The sequence below is a fragment of the Erinaceus europaeus genome, chromosome 5 (assembly GCF_950295315.1).
Source record: "Erinaceus europaeus chromosome 5, mEriEur2.1, whole genome shotgun sequence".
Lineage (NCBI taxonomy): Eukaryota > Metazoa > Chordata > Mammalia > Eulipotyphla > Erinaceidae > Erinaceus > Erinaceus europaeus.
The window spans coordinates 24,359,706-24,377,956 of NC_080166.1; positions in this window are offsets into that span (position 1 = coordinate 24,359,706).

The following is an 18,251-nucleotide window of genomic DNA, read 5'->3' on the forward strand; positions in this document are numbered from 1 at the left end:
AGGTATAAAAGTCATTTGCGTAACCATTGTGTTATCCTATGTCCTCACTTTTTTTTTTTTAAGTGAAGGCTGGAATTGATGGAGTCAGGGAATGTATAGGGACAACCAGGAAAACACATACACTTTGATGCACCACAATTGCACAAGTGGGAGTTGGGGCATAGGGATATTGTACACATGGGAAGGAGAAAATTGAGCCCAAAGAAAGGCCACAGTGGGAGGAGTTTGGGTAAAGTAATTACACCTGACATTTCCAGCAGGCCATTAGGAAAGAGGCCCAGATGTGACATGTGTAATTTCCATTTCTCCTTTGTGCAGACGAGGTGCAGCAGTGTCTCTGTTTTCAGAGCTCTCCTTACCTCATCCCCGACCCCAACCGGAGGGTACATGTATCGCCAGAAATTCAACCCAGGTTCAAGCCCAGTTCCATAGGGAGGAAGAGAAAGTTGTGTTGTTATCCTATTTCCAGTTCTTTATGTCTCTCTGAATGAAAAACAAACAAACAAACAAAAAACAGCCTGGTGTGGTAAACTAAGCATGCGTGACGTGCCAGTTTCCCACATGCAGAAAATTCGTTTTCCTTCCATTCATTTTATTACGCAGGACTTAATCTTTCCTATTGCTCCTTTTTGCATATGGAGAACAATCCCAGATTTCATGGTAATATAAAAAGAAAATAGTAACTGAGGAGGTGCTTTGGTAAAGTACTAGACTTGTTTATGTAAAGTCCAGATTTTGATCCCTACCATTGTGTGACAGGGTGTTGCTCTGAATACTCTCTTAGGGATAAACAAATTTATTCTAATTATTTATTTAGTCATTATTGATTAGAGACAGAGAAAAATTGAGAGTGGAGGAGAAGATAGTAAAGGAGACAGAGAGACACCTGCAGTCCTGCTTCACCACTTTCCTCCTGCAGGTAGAGTCCAAGGACTTGAACCCATGTCCTTGTGCACTATAATGTGCATTCTTAACCAGGTGTGTACCATCACCTGGCCTATACACAATTTTTTTTTTATAAAGAGAAGATAACAGAATCTTAGCCTCATTCTTGATTTCAGTTTGGTTCCTGTGAGTTTAATGATTACTTTAAAATGAGATTAAAAGTGTCCCTTTTTGTATTTGAAGGAAATAACTAAGAAGATACTTGAGTCTTATCGAATTATTTTCACTAGTTATTGAAACATTCATATATATTATTCCTTTTCTTTCTGGTTAGCAGACTAACCTACACTAACTGAATTTCCATAGTAGATTATGAAAGCTTTCGTGAAATCAATACCCACTGGCCACGATGACCTTTCATAAATATTGCTAGCTTTAACTTGTGAATGTTTAGTTTAGAACATTTTTCCTGTGGCCCTGGTAGTGGTGCAGTGGATAAAGTACTGGATTCTCAAGCATGAGGTCCTGAGTTCAATCACCGGCAGCAAATGTAAGAAACCAGAGTGGTGTCTGGTTCTTTCTCTCTCTCCTCATATTTTTCTCACTAATAAATAAATAAAATATTTAAAAAAAAATAAAACATCTCTACTTATTTTATGAAGCAATTCATTCTAAATATCTTTCAGATTTTGTGATCACAATCATCTTGGCTTTGGAAATTGTTGAGAAATAGTTTCTTGCTTATTACTCACTGCAGCACTTTATATGTGCTTTTCTCCTAAACATTTGAAGACTATTTCAGTGAAGGCACTTTAGCCTAGACGTTTCTTGTTGTCAATTTTATTAATTGCATTTTCGCTTGTGCTGTATTCATTTTTCCTATTGTTTTTTTCTTTTGCCACCACATTTATCTCTTAGATTTGATACCTGCAGACTTCCAGCACTCCCAGTAGCCTTCATCCATTTTTCTTAGAGACAGAAATAACGAAAGAGAGAGAACTGCCCCACTACTCATTAATGTTCCCTCTACTCACCCAAATGGGGAGACCTAGGGTTTGAATCCAGGTCCCCACACATAGTAATGTGAGCTCTCTATTGGACATGTCATTATCAAACCCCTATAATGTTGCTGTTGTTATTTGTATCCCTGTCATAACCACTGTTAATTTGCATTATTGACCACACAACTTCTTACATTCATACATACACAACTTTTTACATTCTTGAGTGTACTATGACCTTTAGTACTGTCTGTATTTTAAGTCTATAGTCTTAGACTTATAAAATTAATCTTCTAGTAAAGTCATTCAGTGTAACAATTTCCCTCTGGGAACTACATGGACTGTATCTGCAATTTCAAATGTCATATCAATATTGTCATTTGCTTCAAAACATCTTTCATGTTTACGAAGTGATCCTTTTGATGCCTATGCAATATAGTGAACATTTCCCCTGCTCTTTAACCAAAGGAATAGGGGATTCCACTGTGATTAGGGAATTCACTCTGAAAGATTTACTTCTAAGAAATTTGTTGAGGCTTCTTTTATCTAAGATATGATCAATAATTGAAACTATTTCTCATTCATCTGAAAATGTGTGCTTAGTTCTCATGGGGGTCACATCTTAAAATTGAGTATTGCCATTTTCACATTATTTTGGTACTATTACAAGAAAGCTTGAATAATTTTGTCGATGTTTTACTTTTAATATCAAGTGTTTTGTTATCAAAGGGAAGAATGTATTTAAACAGTAATTTGACCAAATATATAAAAAACTATAATAAAAATTAAAATTACTGGAAGCTATTGTTCAGGTTAAAAAAAATGGCAGCTTTATTTCAAGAAGGGCTTATTTAGGTACATAAAAACCATGGTAGAAAACTAAGTAAAAAGGAAAGATTGGCTAGCCATGTGGATGGACCACAGTCTTTAATCTTTCTTTACCAGCACACAATTACAGGTCCTGGGGGAACTGAGTCATGGGTCTCAGAGAAGATGGAGGTGAGTAGGTGAAGAACATTAGGAAAAGAGAGTGAATTCCATCAGACATTTGTTTAAGTGCCTTCCTATACCCACAACCCCTTGTGAGTCTGAGAATGTCTGTTATAAGCTCTTGTTCAGTCTGGTGCCACCCATATGTTAATTATGTACATGTTTCCCAATCCATTTTTCTCACTGTAACTGAACAATGTTCCCAACAATTCCCCACTTCTAATATAAAAATTGACAAAGATGCTCAGAGTCTTTTATAAGTATCAGTGAAAAGACAAATCTTCTGTGTCACTGGTGTTTATTCTGCAAGCCCTGACCTTGCTTCCAAGGATATAGGCTCAATAGCTGGGTATCAGATGAAGACTTTCTGTTAGTCTGGAGACATGTTAGTTTGTGTGTAACCTAGAAAATCCAAAATACCCCTAAAATACTGGAAAAGAAAGCAGTAGGCAGCCGCGAATTCAGGTGGTCCCTGGGTGGCAATCAGGGCATTGAAGTACTGTGATCAAAGCTAGCTTCATCTAACTGACTTCTTGCAAGACGTTTTCAGGGGAAATATTTAACTGGCTCCATTTAAGACCCGTGAATGAACAACCTAAAAAAAAACATACACTTGACTTGATTAAGTTAGTAATCTTGTTGGCTTCAGTCAAAAATGGGCTAGAGAAAGAAGAAAAAAAATGCTAGACAAATCAAGGGAAACGTTTAAAAAAAAACATTTAGAGTTAAGTCCAGAGAACACATTTTGAAGGGTTTTTCCTTTGGTCATCTTATGGAAAAGTTTCACTAAATCTGATGGTAACAGTGCACATACTGGAGTAAGAACAGAAGGTCTGTGGAGAAAAGGGACACTCAACAGCTGACTGATTAGAAGAACTGCAGTGGTTAGGCATTTTCTTTAGGGGGCCTATCTCAGGTCTGAATCCCCTGGACTGACTGTTCTATTGGCCACCAGTGACAGGTGCCAGCGAGAGTCAGACCCCATGCAGCAGGGATGAGTATGCTGAGATCTCTCTCTGGAGACCGCGGTAAGAGAACAAATCAGTGATCACTCAGGACACCATTGCAAGAATAGTGCATTTATTGTGCAGCAGAGCAGAGAATTTCAAGGGTGGTAGGGGGAAGCAACTTATTCATACCTTATATGGTCAAGACAGCAGGGGGTAGACAAATGGTGAGGGTCTTTCCAGTAAGTGGTCTAGCTAGGCCATTTAGGGAATGAGGAAGTGAATCCACTAGCTAGTACAGAGGGAGGAGGTGGGTCTTTGTGTAGGCCAGAGACACTGACAGGGAGACTGAAACCTGTTAGTCAAGTTCCCCTGCTCCACACCAGGTGGGAGAGACTGACAAGGCAACTGTACTTCCAGGCACTCCAGGTGTGGTCCCCCCCACGAGTAGTCCACACCATGCTCAACCTCAGCCTCACAATTTCCCACACTGCAGTACAAAAAAAAAAATGTAAAGTATATAAAGCTCTCAGTATTCTCCTATTTTTGTTAAAAAAAAAAAAAAAAAAAAAAAAACTTTTTAGGGTGCATTACAACATTCCACAGTTACTTGTCCGGTAGAGCTGTTTGGTATACCAGTTACATATTTAATATTCCACTCAAAGAAAAAATGAACCATAGTCTAGAAACATACACAGGTCTATTGTCAGTCTCAATTTTATGAAGACCACGTTCAGCAGCAAAGGCAGAGAGAAAATGTTCACAAACATGGGTTGCTTCCTCTGTGTAACCAGAGGCATGTATAAAGCCTGGAAAGTTATCCACAAAAACATAAGCAAATTTTAATTTATCAAACTGAGGGATGTGTGTGGAAGTCCTCTGGGATTAATACCCATAGGAGGAGAGGCATTATGAGTGATAATTTGACAGTCTAGGCATGAAAGAACAGTGACTCAAGCCTGAACCAAAGTATTAGCAAATTGTTTAACTAGGGCTTTAGCACCTTGTTTTAAAAAAAGGGGGTGGGGTGGGGTTAGTAACCAAATTCAAAGTAGCACACATTGCTAGTCTATTTGTCCCACTAGCCCTAAGGGGGGCATTTGATGGTCTTTGTAAATAGGGAACAGTGTTTAACTGTGCAGTTTAGATGCCCTGGAGCAAGTGACTCATTTTAATTTGTCCTGCATGGTACCAGAAATTCTAGTATGCATGTGAACATTTCACAAATTGGATCCTCATAAGCTTATGGAGTTTTAAATCATAGATTCAGGAGGGGGGGGCAGAGTGGGGCAGGAAATGCAACACATATGGGCACCAGATATAGTAATTAATATAAAAATTACTGCTGGTATATGCTGAGGTTTTAACAAGCAGCAATTTTATTACAAGGGTTTGCTTGTTTTATTTTGTTTTTAGGTACATAAAAACTGTCACATCAAAATGAGCACAGAGAAAGGTCAGCTAGCCATGTGGCTTGGGCCCCATTGTTTGTTTACACCAGAACACTGCTCAACTCTGGTTTATAGTGGAGTGACTCAAAGGGCTGAACCTGACACTTTGGAGCCTCAAGGCATGAAAGTCTCTTTGTATAACCATTATGCTGTATGCCTCCACCTGGGCCTATACTTTAAATTTAGTTTACCAGCTTATAGCCACTCATGCCGGGGAAAGAGGTGTTATGGGCCAGGGGAGAAGGGGAAAGCTAAAGTCAGCCATATGCTAATTATGTTAACAATTTACAATCCATTCTGCTCACCATAAGTGAACTTTGCTCCCAACAAAAACAGTGACAGGGGGTGGGGCGATAGCACAGAAGGTTAAGTGCACATGGTGCAAAGCTCAAGGACCTGCTCAAGGATCTTGGTTCCAGCCCTGGCTCCCCACCTGCAGGGGGTAGGGGTCACTTCACAGGTGAAGCACATCTGCAGGTGTCTATCTTTCACTCCCACTCTCTGTCTTCCCTTCCTCTCTCACTTTCTGTCATATCCAACATCAATGACAGCAATAACAACAGTACCAATAACAATAACAGTGACAAACAACAAGGACAACAAAAGGGAAAAATAGCCTCCAGGAGCAGTGGATTCGAGTGCAGGCATCAAGCCCCAGCAATAAACCTGGAGGGGAAAAAAAAAAGTAACAACAAAACCATCTAAATACATATTTTATGTAGTTACTATTAGGATTTTTAGAAGCATTATATATTACTCTTTCTTTCATTTGACCTTATTTAAATATTAATATAGCCAAGAAATTATAAACATATACAGAGGTACACACACACACACACACACAAACACACACTTAAATAAATAAACTAAATTAGTGAATGCTGGCACCTCTTCATCTTTCAAAGTCTATTAATTTTTAGACTATCAAATTTATGACTTTAACAGGTTTGGCTTGCTAAATTTAAATACATTTGGTTATTGCATTTTATTTTGATTATTTTAGCCTTTCCCTCTCTCTCCTTTCCATTTCTCTCTCAATCTTTACCTTTGTATCTCTCTCAAAATAAAATAGTAAAATTTAAAAACTTAAAAAGAAACATCATTTTCCTCCTCTCTCATCCAAGCCTTCTCCCTTTTGCATTGTTTTAAATACTTTCTATTTATTTATGTTTATTTATTGAATAGAGACAGAAATAAATTGAAAAGGAAAGGTGAGGAAGAGAGACAGAAAGACATCTACAGAACTGCTTCACTACTCACAAAGCTTTCCCTCTGCAGGTGGGAACTGGGGATTCAAACCTAGATCCTTGTGCATTGTAACAGGTGTACTCAACTGTGTGCACCATCACCTCGACCTAAAGGCTGGAATAGTGCTGATGACGTGTTGGGAGGGTCCTCCATTTTGTAGATAGCTAGTAGGCATATTTTAGTTATATTTCAAAGGGCCTGTAGCTATACTAGTGTTTTTTGTTTGTTTGTTTGTTGTTTGCCTGAGCCTGAAATCTGATATGCAGGTGGATCCAAGTTATTGTCTGGGGAGATGATGCCATGCCTGGAAAAAGGACCACAAAGCTGGATCAGGGAGGAGTGTAGATCTTATCCTGAACTGCCCAGTCAGTTCTCTGCCCCCTGATGTCAGTACAGAACCTCTCCACTGCTGTTTCAGCCTCCAAGGGACAGTTGCATGGGGACGCATAATTGCAAGTGGTGAGACTTAGGGGGTCTACTCCTCCCTTAAACAGCATTTTTGTTGCTAAAAAGACCAGAGGTGGAGCCTCAACTGGCAAACTGCCTGTCTGTTACAGCTGCCCCCCAATAGATATGGTCTTTTAGTCCCAGGAATCTCTCCCTAGGCCCCTCTCGAACCACTAGCCATGTGTTTGCACTCACCTGTGATTTGGTGGATTCCGAAAGTAACCCAGGTCTTACCTTGATGCTCTCTCTGGTGATCTTTGTTATTTCTAGTTGACTGGGAGAGCAAAAACACAGCTGCTGCTATTCTGTAGCCCCATCTTGCTATAAACTAGTTTTCTCTATTAAACTCCTCAGATTTTTTAAATTTTAACTTGTAGCTTTCAAACATTACCACAGTGTGCCCTGGGAAGTTTTTTTTTTTCCCTTCCATTTATTTTATTTTTAATAAATCCCATTAACTTATAATTATTCCTTTCATATTAGTATTCTATTCTTCTTTGTAAATGCTGCATTCACTGTGTGGACAATTTAATGATTCTAGGGCCATTATTAGATCTTATCTTCTTCCATTATCCATTTCTCAATCTTATAATTATAATACTCAGAAAATTTTAACAGTAAAATTTATACATAGTTGTTTAGGCATAGAGCTGCCATATTTGTTGAATAAATAGGCATTAAGCAAGCCCCCATATCTCCAGCTTCCCTTTGACCTGCTGCCTTCATTACTTACAGTCTGCTCCGATAGTCTCTAGATTCTACTTTATAATATGTGATTGTTATGTTCTGAAAGGTAATATATTTTCTGTACTTTCATACTATTTTATTTTTATGATATCATTTGTATTACTTATTTTTTCCTTCATTTAGATAAGATCTAAGAATAAGTGAAAATTAAAACACTGTGAATGTTGACTGCATGGAACTAGAATTGAATGTGATCCTTCACTCTTCAATGAGTTGCAGAGCCTGTTACTGCTTAAGGGTCTGTTTAGTACAACTGCCATATTGACATTGCTATCAATTTAACGCGGCATTGCATTTCTTTGCTGAACTGATCAGTGATTTTGAATCAGTGCCTAACTAGATACAAAGAATAAAATAGTGGTGAGCTGTTGTTTATTTTTCCCTTATTCTAGATACATTTATGAAACAATTGGACTATTTCTAGAACAGTTTCATACCTAACATATGAAGAAGTAATAGAACAAACTATTCAATCATTTCCTGGCCCAATATGTTACGTCAAGAACTTTACAAATCACACTTCAACTAGTACTCAAATAAACTTTTCAAAGTAAGGATCAAGGACTTGCATTTGAGTTCTTACACATGATAATGTGCAATGTACGAGGAATACTACTACCCAACCATCACACATTTCAGATTTTAGTCAAGTCACCAAGTTGAAAGAGGTAGACCTCTAAAAATTACCATAAATCATTTTTAGAGACATAGACTTCTTCATGAATTTTACCTTAGAAATAAGATTTTTTTCTCAAAAGAGTAACAGCTGTTCAAGTTGAATACAAAATAAACTTTAATATTTCATAAATATTCAAAAATAGAATTTAATAGAGCAGGCTGAGAATAAGACCCTTCCCACACAATTTTATTAAGGTTAGTTATCTCTAATCATTTTAGTAACTGATAGTGGGTTGGAGAAGATGCATTTTCAGAAGAATGAGAATTGAAATAATTGACTGACATGAAAGGTTGACAAAGTACTGAAGGTATAGCTCAGAATTCATGAGTTGCTTCCCAAACACAGAAAAATAGAAAATACTTAAGCCGGTATTTTTGCCTTGTTAGTTTATCATGAATAAAATCTGACAATTACCATAACATGCTTGCATACAAGAAAACCTCTGTCAAACTCTCAGACTGGGAACAAACATTCTGAATAAAAACATAAATACTAAAAGAAATTAAATATAGATTTCACTAAAGAAATTAATATATTTCCTCATGTTAAACAGTTTAAAGTTTTATTCATAAATATCAATTGACAGAAATTATTATACATGTAAGTGGAATATAAATACAGATTTAAAGTCAAAATATTGGGTTAACTTTGAAAAGTCCTTTTGTTATGGTTTGCTGTACAGTATCCAGTATCTTGTATATAGCTGTGCTATTGGATGCTTCTAGTCTACTTGGTCTAGGCTTTTGAGAGAGTCCACATATCAAATACACAGCCTATATATTAAAAAGATTCAGTTTGTGTTTTGAAAAACTTTGAGACATACAATTGATTTTCCCCCTCTCATATTGATTAACTACTGATTTAAATGTCTACATTTTGCTAGGAGTGTACATAAACACCATTCCCACCACCAAAAGACTGTGACCCATCCCTCCCACCCATTCCCACCCCCGACTGTCCCAGAAAGCTGCATGTCTAGCCCTCACCACAGGGTTTTTACATTGGTGCCCTACTTACAATTTGATCAGGTCCTCATGTTAGCTTCCCTTTCAGATCTTCTTAGTCAACTTCTGTTGATGAGTGGGATCATCCCAAACTCATCTTTATCTTTCTGACTAAATAATGTGATGATAACATTAACTATCGAATGTCTTTTTGAACCCTAAGACAGCACGAACCTCACATCTCCACTATAGAGCCCCTACTTCCCCCAGTCCTGGAACCCTTGGATAGGGCCCACTTTCCCGTATGCTTCTCCCAATCCATACCAAATAATATTGCATCCGCCGATCACAACCTAACCAACGCAACGATTGCCACCTCAACATGCTTCACCTCAGACTGTGTCGAGAGACTTCACGTGTGGAATGACAACCCTTCAGCTTCATTACTGGGGTGAGACCTTTCCTTTTATAGTACACTCTAATTTCATCTCAGGTGGTTCACTTTCTAACAAAGTCCCATAACCTAGATATACACCAGTTTCTGTGAGAGAGAGCTTATGTTCACACGTATCCATAAACTACTGCAAAATATATACCTGAAAGCAGGATTACACTAGAGTTTGCAGTGAGTACCTCCCTAACACTTCCTCTCCACTATTCCAAGCTTTGGGCCCATGATTGCTCAACAATTTGTTTGGCTTCATATGTTAAATCTCTTTTCAATCACCAGGTTCCAGATGCCACCAGGATGCTGGTCAGGCTTCCCTGGATTGAAGATCCCACCAATGTGTCCTGGAGCTCAGCTTCCCCAGAGACACACCCTACTAGGGAAAGAGAGAGGCAGACTGGGAGTATGGACCAACCAGTCAACGCCCAAGTTCAGCGGGGAAGCAATTACAGAAGCCAGACCTTCTACCTTCTGCAACCCTCAATGACCATGGGTCCATGCTCCCAGAGGGATAGAGAATGGGAAAGCTATCAGGGGAGGGGCTGGGTTATGGAGATTGGGTGGTGGGAATTGTGTGGAGTTATATCCCTCCTACCCTATGGTTTTGTTAATTAATCCTTTCTTAAATAAAATAAAATAAAAGAAAGAAAGAAAGAAAAAAAAAAATAAATAAGGTCAAAATATTTCAAATAAAACATACTGAATAACTTTCACAATAGAGTCAAATAAGATATAGAAAATAATTCAAAGAACTTCTAATTAGTAGCTTCAGAGGGATTCAAGAAGATATTAAACACATAAAATGAAATAAGTAGTTATATAAAGGAGAGATAAGGAGAGCTAAGATGCTATGAGCTGGATCATAGATATTAAAATAAAATTGCTGAAATAAAATATTTAATAGAAAGACTAGACAAAAAAAAAAAAGTTGAGGAAATTTCCCAAATGTAGAACAAAAAAGAACTAGAGTTGAATGATATGAAACAGTGAAAGGCATGAATCATTAATTAGAGGGAGTTATCATTCATTTCAAAGAAATTGAAGAGAGAGCAAAGAAAATGGAAATAAAAATTTTATCTACACAACAGTAAAAGAAAATTTCCCAGAGGGGAACCCATGACTTAAAATTGCAAAAGCTCACCTACTGCTTAGAAGCATAGATCCGAAAAAGGTAAACAAAGAAAAACTTTTAAAGAAGTCTGATAAATGCCACACACAGTTAAGGAGACCACCCTATACTTTTTTTCTTTTGCTCATTCATTTGTGCATGCATCATTAATGAATGCATGGGTTGATTATGAAATGATGATAAAAGGGGAATTCCCTGTACAGTTAAAGGTTAACACTTTTTTTTTTTTTTTTAGTGAATAGAACAGAAAGAAATTGAGAGAGGAAGAGGAGGAGACAGAGAAGGAAAAAGAAAGATACCTGTAGATGTGCTTCACCCCTTGTAAGCGACACCCCTGCAGGTAGGGAGCTAGTTGTTCAAACAGGGATCCTTGTGCTGGTCCTTGTGCTTTGTACTTTGTACGTGCACTTAACCCAGTGTGCCACCACCTGACCCCTATAACACTCAATGTCAAAAGTAGGAAAACACATGTAGGGAGAAATTGAATAGTATAGGGGCAGTGGGGGACCTGGGGGAGTTCATGTACTCAAGTACTCACGACCCAATTCTCAGCTGTAGGGGGAAGCTTCACAAGCAGTGAACAGTGCTGCAGGGGTCTATCTCTCCCTTTCTCCCATGTCTTTCTCAATTTCTTTCTGTATCTATCCAAAAATTTAAAATAATAATAATAATAAAAATTAAAAGTAAAATTGAGTAATGTAACTGTATATGTCTCATAGGGCTGTAAAAAGCTTAAACAACAACATTTCATTTTCTGGCAGTTCTAGTCACTAGAATCCTCAGTCAAAAGTGGTGGCACATTTGCTCTCTTCTTTTTTTTTTTTTCCCTCCAGGGTTATTGCTGGGCTCGGTGCCTGCACCATGAATCCACCACTCCTGGAGGCCATTTTCCCCCTTTTTTGTTGCCCTAGTTGTTGCAGCCTCGTTGCGGTTATTATTGCCATTATTGATGTTGCTTTGTTGTTGGACAGGACAGAGAGAAATGGAGAGAGGAGGGGAAGACAGAGAGAAGGGGAGAGAAAGATAGACACCTGCAGACCTGCTTTACCACCCGTGAAGCGACTCCCTGCAGGTGGGGATCCTTACGCCGGTCCCTGTGCTTTGCGCCACGTGCACTTAACCCACTGCGCCACCGCCCAACCCCAAGACTCTCTTCTTAACTAAGTTTTCACAGACCCCTTACTGCATCAAATATGTTTAGGAAATTAAGTTGTGAACATGTGATTTAGGATTTAGTCCATTAGTAATAACATTAGCTCTCTGGGAGCAACACAAAAAATAGAACAAGGTGAGGGAAGTATAAGATACCAGTTTTACCTAGGATCATAAGTGTAGCTGTATATAATGCGAGGTATCTGAGTAAAGTTTGAGTAAAGTGAGATAGAGGAAAACAAGATGTGAAGAGTATTTCACTTAAAGATAAATCTCACCAAAAGACACAGGAGAAATGAGTTTATCTGTTAAAGTAAAAGGAAAGGAACTTGAGGATTTAAAACAGGGAGGGGGTTGTGATGGTGTTGGTTCTGTAAGCAAGAATAACATCAGTAAGGGATTTGAAAGTCAAGATCAAAGTTTACATTGTATTTGAAGTATAATGAAGGTTCGTTTTGGAGCCTGGACTAGGATACTGCATCTACATTATATTCTTTCAAAGCTTACTTTGTTTTTTTGTTTTTTTTTTATAAGCAAACTATAGGGACAGAAGTGGAAGTGAAGTGACTAGTTAGAAAAATCATTTTAATAATTTATAAGAGAGAACCACTCATGATGCAAAGACAATTCAAGAAATAAGAGAATTTAAAAAATTCTAATTAGTAGCTGGATAGAGCTTCAAAACAATACTGTATCCATAAGGACATAAAAAGGAGCAATAATAGACTGTAAAAGAATTCTTAGAAGTTGAAAATAAGAGCAACTAATTAAATTCTCCATTGTTGTGGCAAGAAAAGCTTTCCCAGTGAAATCCTACTGACCTTACTGAGATGTCAAAGCAAGAATTGCATTTTTTATTCTTTCTTTCTTTATTTTTATTTATTCAAAAAAGCAGACTTTAACAAAACCATAAGATAAGAGGGGTAGAACTCTACACAATTCACAACACCAGCTCTCTGTATCCCATCTCCTCCCCTGATAACTTTCTTATTCTTTATCCCTCTGGGGGTATGGACCCAAAGTCATTGTGGGGTGCAAAAGGTGGAAGGTCTGGCTTCTGTAATTGCTTCCCCACTGAACATGGGCTTTGGCTAGTCAATCCATACTCCCAGCCTCCCTCTCTCTTTCCCTAGTAGGGTGGGGCTCTGGGGAAGCAGAGCTCCAGGACACATTCGTGGGGTTGTCTGTGCAGGGAAGTCTGGTCAGCATCATGCTAGCATCTGGAACCTAGTAGCTGAAAAGAGAGTCAACATACAAAGCCAAACAAATGTTGAACAATGATGGACCTAAAGGCTGATGTCATTGCTGGAAAAGGGACAGAAGCTGGATCAGGGAAGAGATTAGCTCCCTAATATGGGGAAGGGGTATAAAAAACGTTAACTGTAAACCTGTTAGATACGATTTGGTCTGGGGCCCATATTCAGCTTAGGAGCCTATGTGACCTCGGCATCCCTGTAGATCTGAGCTCACATTCTGTGGTCATGAGTAGAAACATTCCAAGCTGCCCCAATATCAACCCATCTTCCTCAGGTGTAGCATAAAGTATGTTATCCATCCTCCCTTCAGAGGATGGAACATTCTCTACTGTTGGTGATCCAAGTTGAGGGCAAGGTCCTATGTGGGGCCCACAAAGGGGTCTTTTTTGTTGTTCCTGATAGAGATGACTGGTAACAATGGAGAGAGGGATTTATTCTGGGTCTAGGCCCATCATGTCTGTTTGGGAATCTCAGGGCTTCCCGAATACAGCCCTAGCTTATGGCATGGTCTGATAGTGACTAAAGAGTCATCATTAAAATATGCCAGTCTCTTCCCCTTATTCAGCTTTTGCAGTCCTTGCTTTGCTAAGGTTAGCTTTGGAGTGAGTGAGATAACTATAATAGGAAGTAGGAGGGTATCTAAGTCTAATTAGATACTATTTCATTAAGAACTTTATACTGAGTCACTGCAGATTACTGTGTACTTTTGCTTTCAGGTATATATTTTGTCTTAGTTCATGGATACATGTGAACATATGCTCTATCTCATGGGACCTGGTCTAGATCTCGGTTTTAAGACTGTTAGGAAATGAGCCACTTAGCATGGAATTAGAGAATACTATGAAAGGAAAGGTCTCACCCGAGTAATGAGGGTGAAAGACTGACATTCCACACCTGAAGTCTTTGTACACAGTCTGAAGTGAAACATGCTGAGGTGGTACTTGTTGCGTTGATTAGGTTGGGATCAGCGTATGCAATATTATTTGGTATGAATTCAGAGAAGCATGCAGGAAAGTGAGCCCCACCCTAGAGGTTACAGGACTGGGGGAAATATAGACGCTATAGAGGAAGTGGGAAGTTCCTGCTATCTTAGGGTTCAAGAAGACAATAGATAGTTATTGTCATAATCACATTATTTGGTAATTGGGTTGACTTTGAAAAATCCTCTTGTTAGAATTTGCTGTATCATATTCCCACATCACCATAATTCTCTCTGCTCTAGGCTTTTGAGAGAGTAGACATAGCAAAGACTCAGCCTATGTATTAAAAATCTCAGTCTGTGCTTTAAAACATTTGAGACATACAATCAATTTTTCCCCTCTCATGAGGCAGTAAATGTTCCAATATTTTTAGTCAAGCTTAATTTTTCTTGAGAAATATATTGGTGAGTTGGTATAGCTTTATATAAATAAAACTTAATATTTTAAACTGAAGAGCACTGTGGAAGTAAAAACACATACACTAATATACACAATGACAAGTTTATATATATTAAATCTTTTACTGATAGCAGAATATCATATGATCCTGAGCTTACTGTTAAGATATAAAACAAGATATGTCCTTTGATAACAAACTGAAAATATTTTGCTTTTGACTGTTTTGCTTGTTACATTTGTGTTTTTATAAATATATTTTTTCTTTATTCTGTTATTTCTTTCTTTCATGAAAGTCCTTGTGTAACTATTATGCTGTATTTCCATCCCTACATTTGCATTTGTGATAATAGCCTACTGTCTGCATCAGAACATTTTCACACAACTATATGCCAGCCCCCGATAGCATTTTCAATATGCTATTATATTGAGGATAATCTAGAATTCTCCAGAATCCTCTCCCTATGATGAAAAACAGAAGGTTATTTTCAGTTAGACAAAAACTTAGGATGTAGGAGTAGAGAATGTCCCTATCAGAATACATTTTCTAGCAAACATAAAATAATGAGGTAGGATTCAAAGACTGAGAATTTTCAGTGTCTACTGTTGTAACTGTGATTTATAGTTAAATATTATATATTTGGAACCCTAACTGATTTTGACAACAGACCTAAAGTAGAAGTCAGTTCACTATTTGAGTTTTTAGTCTGAATCTACTATATGAGGACATATCTTGTTTTATATCTTAACAGTAAGCTCAGGATCATATGATATTCTGCTATCAGTAAAAGATTTAATATATATAAACTTGTCATTGTGTCTATTAGTGTATGTGTTTTTACTTTACTTCCACAGTGCTCTTCAGTTTAAAATATTAAGTTTTATTTATATAAAGCTACACCAACTCACCAATATATTTCTCAAGAAAAATTAAGCTTGACTAAAAATATTGGAACATTTACTGCCTCATGAAATCTTGGAAAAATGTCAATGAACTCAGCACATGAATATTATGTATGAGATGAAGTTATGCAGTCACAATTAAATCTTTTTATTAAAATCTAATTGGATTTGAAATAATCCATTTTTATGTCTAAAAAACACCCTTAATTAAAACCTTAATAGCAGTGATTACATTGTTTTAATAATTCCAGAAAAGCAATAACTGTGAGTAATCCTGAAATTTATGAATTGCATACTATATTTAAAAGGGCAAGTTTCTGAATGATGATGGAGGAAGTCTACTCTGGTGATGACAATGTTTTGCAGAAAACTGAGAAAATTTATACATGTACCAACAACTGTAGTTACTCTGAAACATTAATTCCCCCCTAATAAAAAATATTTAAAAATTAAAAAAGGACAAAAACAACAAATGTTGGTGAGGATATGGAGGGTGTTGTCAAAAAAGAACCTTTCTACATTTCTGATAGGATTGCAAGTTATCCCCACCCTTGTGGAAAGCAGTCTAGAAATTTCTCAGAACACTAGAAATTGACCTACCCTAAGGTCCAGTAATTTCTGTCCTAGGAATTTATGCAAAGAAGAAAAGAAACTATTCAAAGTTATTTATGTACATATACTATGTTATTAGCAGCATAATTCATAAAAGCTCAAACCTGAAAGCAGCCTAGATGCCCAAGGACAAATAAGTGGCACAGAAAGTAGTGGTATATAAACAATTAAATACTACTCAGCTGTTAAAAATGACAAAGTTATCTTCTTCGCTTTATCTTGGATGAAATTTGAAGGCAAAATGCTAAAAAAGATAAGCCAAAAAGAAAAGACACATACTAGATGATTCCATTTATAGAATAATTTTTAAAAAGAGGACAAAATTAGAAAACACAAAGTATAATTTGGACTTGATTTAATATATTGCACCAAATCAAAGGACTGGGGAAGAAGGTTTATGGAGAAGATGTTGGGTCATGGACTTTAAGCCTTCCTGGATGGAATTAATGTGTTTGTAAAATAAGCTGCAGAAAGACTGTCAACCATGAAATATAGAAAGTACCACCAAGAGGAAGAATTTCGTGAAGACTACCATGGTGGCACACTAAATTTGCAACAGAGAAAAAAGGGGATAAAAATTATTAAAGAGAAATTGGAAACACTTAGAGTGTCTCCGACTTGAAGTCTTGCTTCCCAGTCCAAGGACATCCAAGGAATCACCTGATCTCCAGGCCCTACACCGAGAAGTACCTGATCTATAGTCTTGTCTAGCAGTCCAAACCAATGGATTTAAAACTGGTCATCGGGAGTCCGGCAGTGGGCAGCAGGTTAAGCGCACGTGGCGCAAATGGCAAAGACCCATGTAAGGATCCCTGTAGCCCCAGCTGCCCCTCTGCAGGGAGTCTCTTCACAAGTGGAGAAGCAGGTCTGCAGGTGTCTCTCTTTCTCTCCCCCTCTGTCTTCCCATCCTCTCTCCATTTCTCTGTCCTATCCAACAAGAACAACAACAATAATAACTACAACAATAAAACAACAAGGGCAACAAAAGGGGTGAATAAATAAATATTTTTTTAAAAAAAAGGACTTGCCATCATCAATAATTAACAACTAGCCCTTCTTTCCTATGTTGCAGATGCTGGAGTTAAGTCATTTTGCACAAATGGTGGTAGCTGATTTATTGTCAAAATCTGACAGAATTCATGGCAAAGTTTGAATTTTGTAATTCCATACTCATGACTTAAAAGATATTACTATTGTTATATCAGCCTGAATGGTCTGTGTCATTTTTAATGTATTATGTAAATTGTTCTGTTGCTCCAGGAAGATATCTACATTTTATCTAATAGGACTATTAGAGGTCATATATTTGATAGTAAATTGTACTATCACTCTAAAATGTGTTCATCAAATCAACCTGAAGAGAAACTAAGGTAAGAAGCTGGAATTAAGCTGTATCCTTTGGAGTCCCACTGTGTATTATTCTTAGACAACAATTTTAAGATTCTAAGTAATATGGGATACTGATTGGTTGCAAAGAGAAATTAGTAGGACAAATAGCAGTGAGTTAGTAAAGTATCAAGTCATTACATGAAAGTTAAATCAATGTGCTTTATATGCATATCTTAAAAGTATGAAATGACAAATTTCCTAGGCAAGACAGCTCACATATAATATGCATTACAAAATCTATGATCATTTTAAATAACAATAGTCTTTTAAAGTTAAATAGAATGTACCCCTGGCAGCTGGGGTAATCAACATCTCTATTTCCAGACTATCTAATTAGCATTAACTCAGGTAAGGTCAAAAGACACTTGTTATGAATAACAAAAGATTTTCAGATCACTTCTGATTGACCATATCAGGAAATCCCAAAGGTTTTTAGAAAATAAGAGTCAGAGGGAGTCTGGTGGTAGCACAGTGACTTAAGCACACATGGCTACAAAGCCAAGGACTGGCATAAGGATCCTGGTTCCAGTCTCTGGCTCCCCACTTGCGGGGGGGGGGGGGGGGTCGCTTCACAGGTGGTGAAGCAGGTCTGCAGGTCTCTTTATCTCCCCCTCTCTGTCTTCCCCTTCTCTCTCCATTTCTGTCTG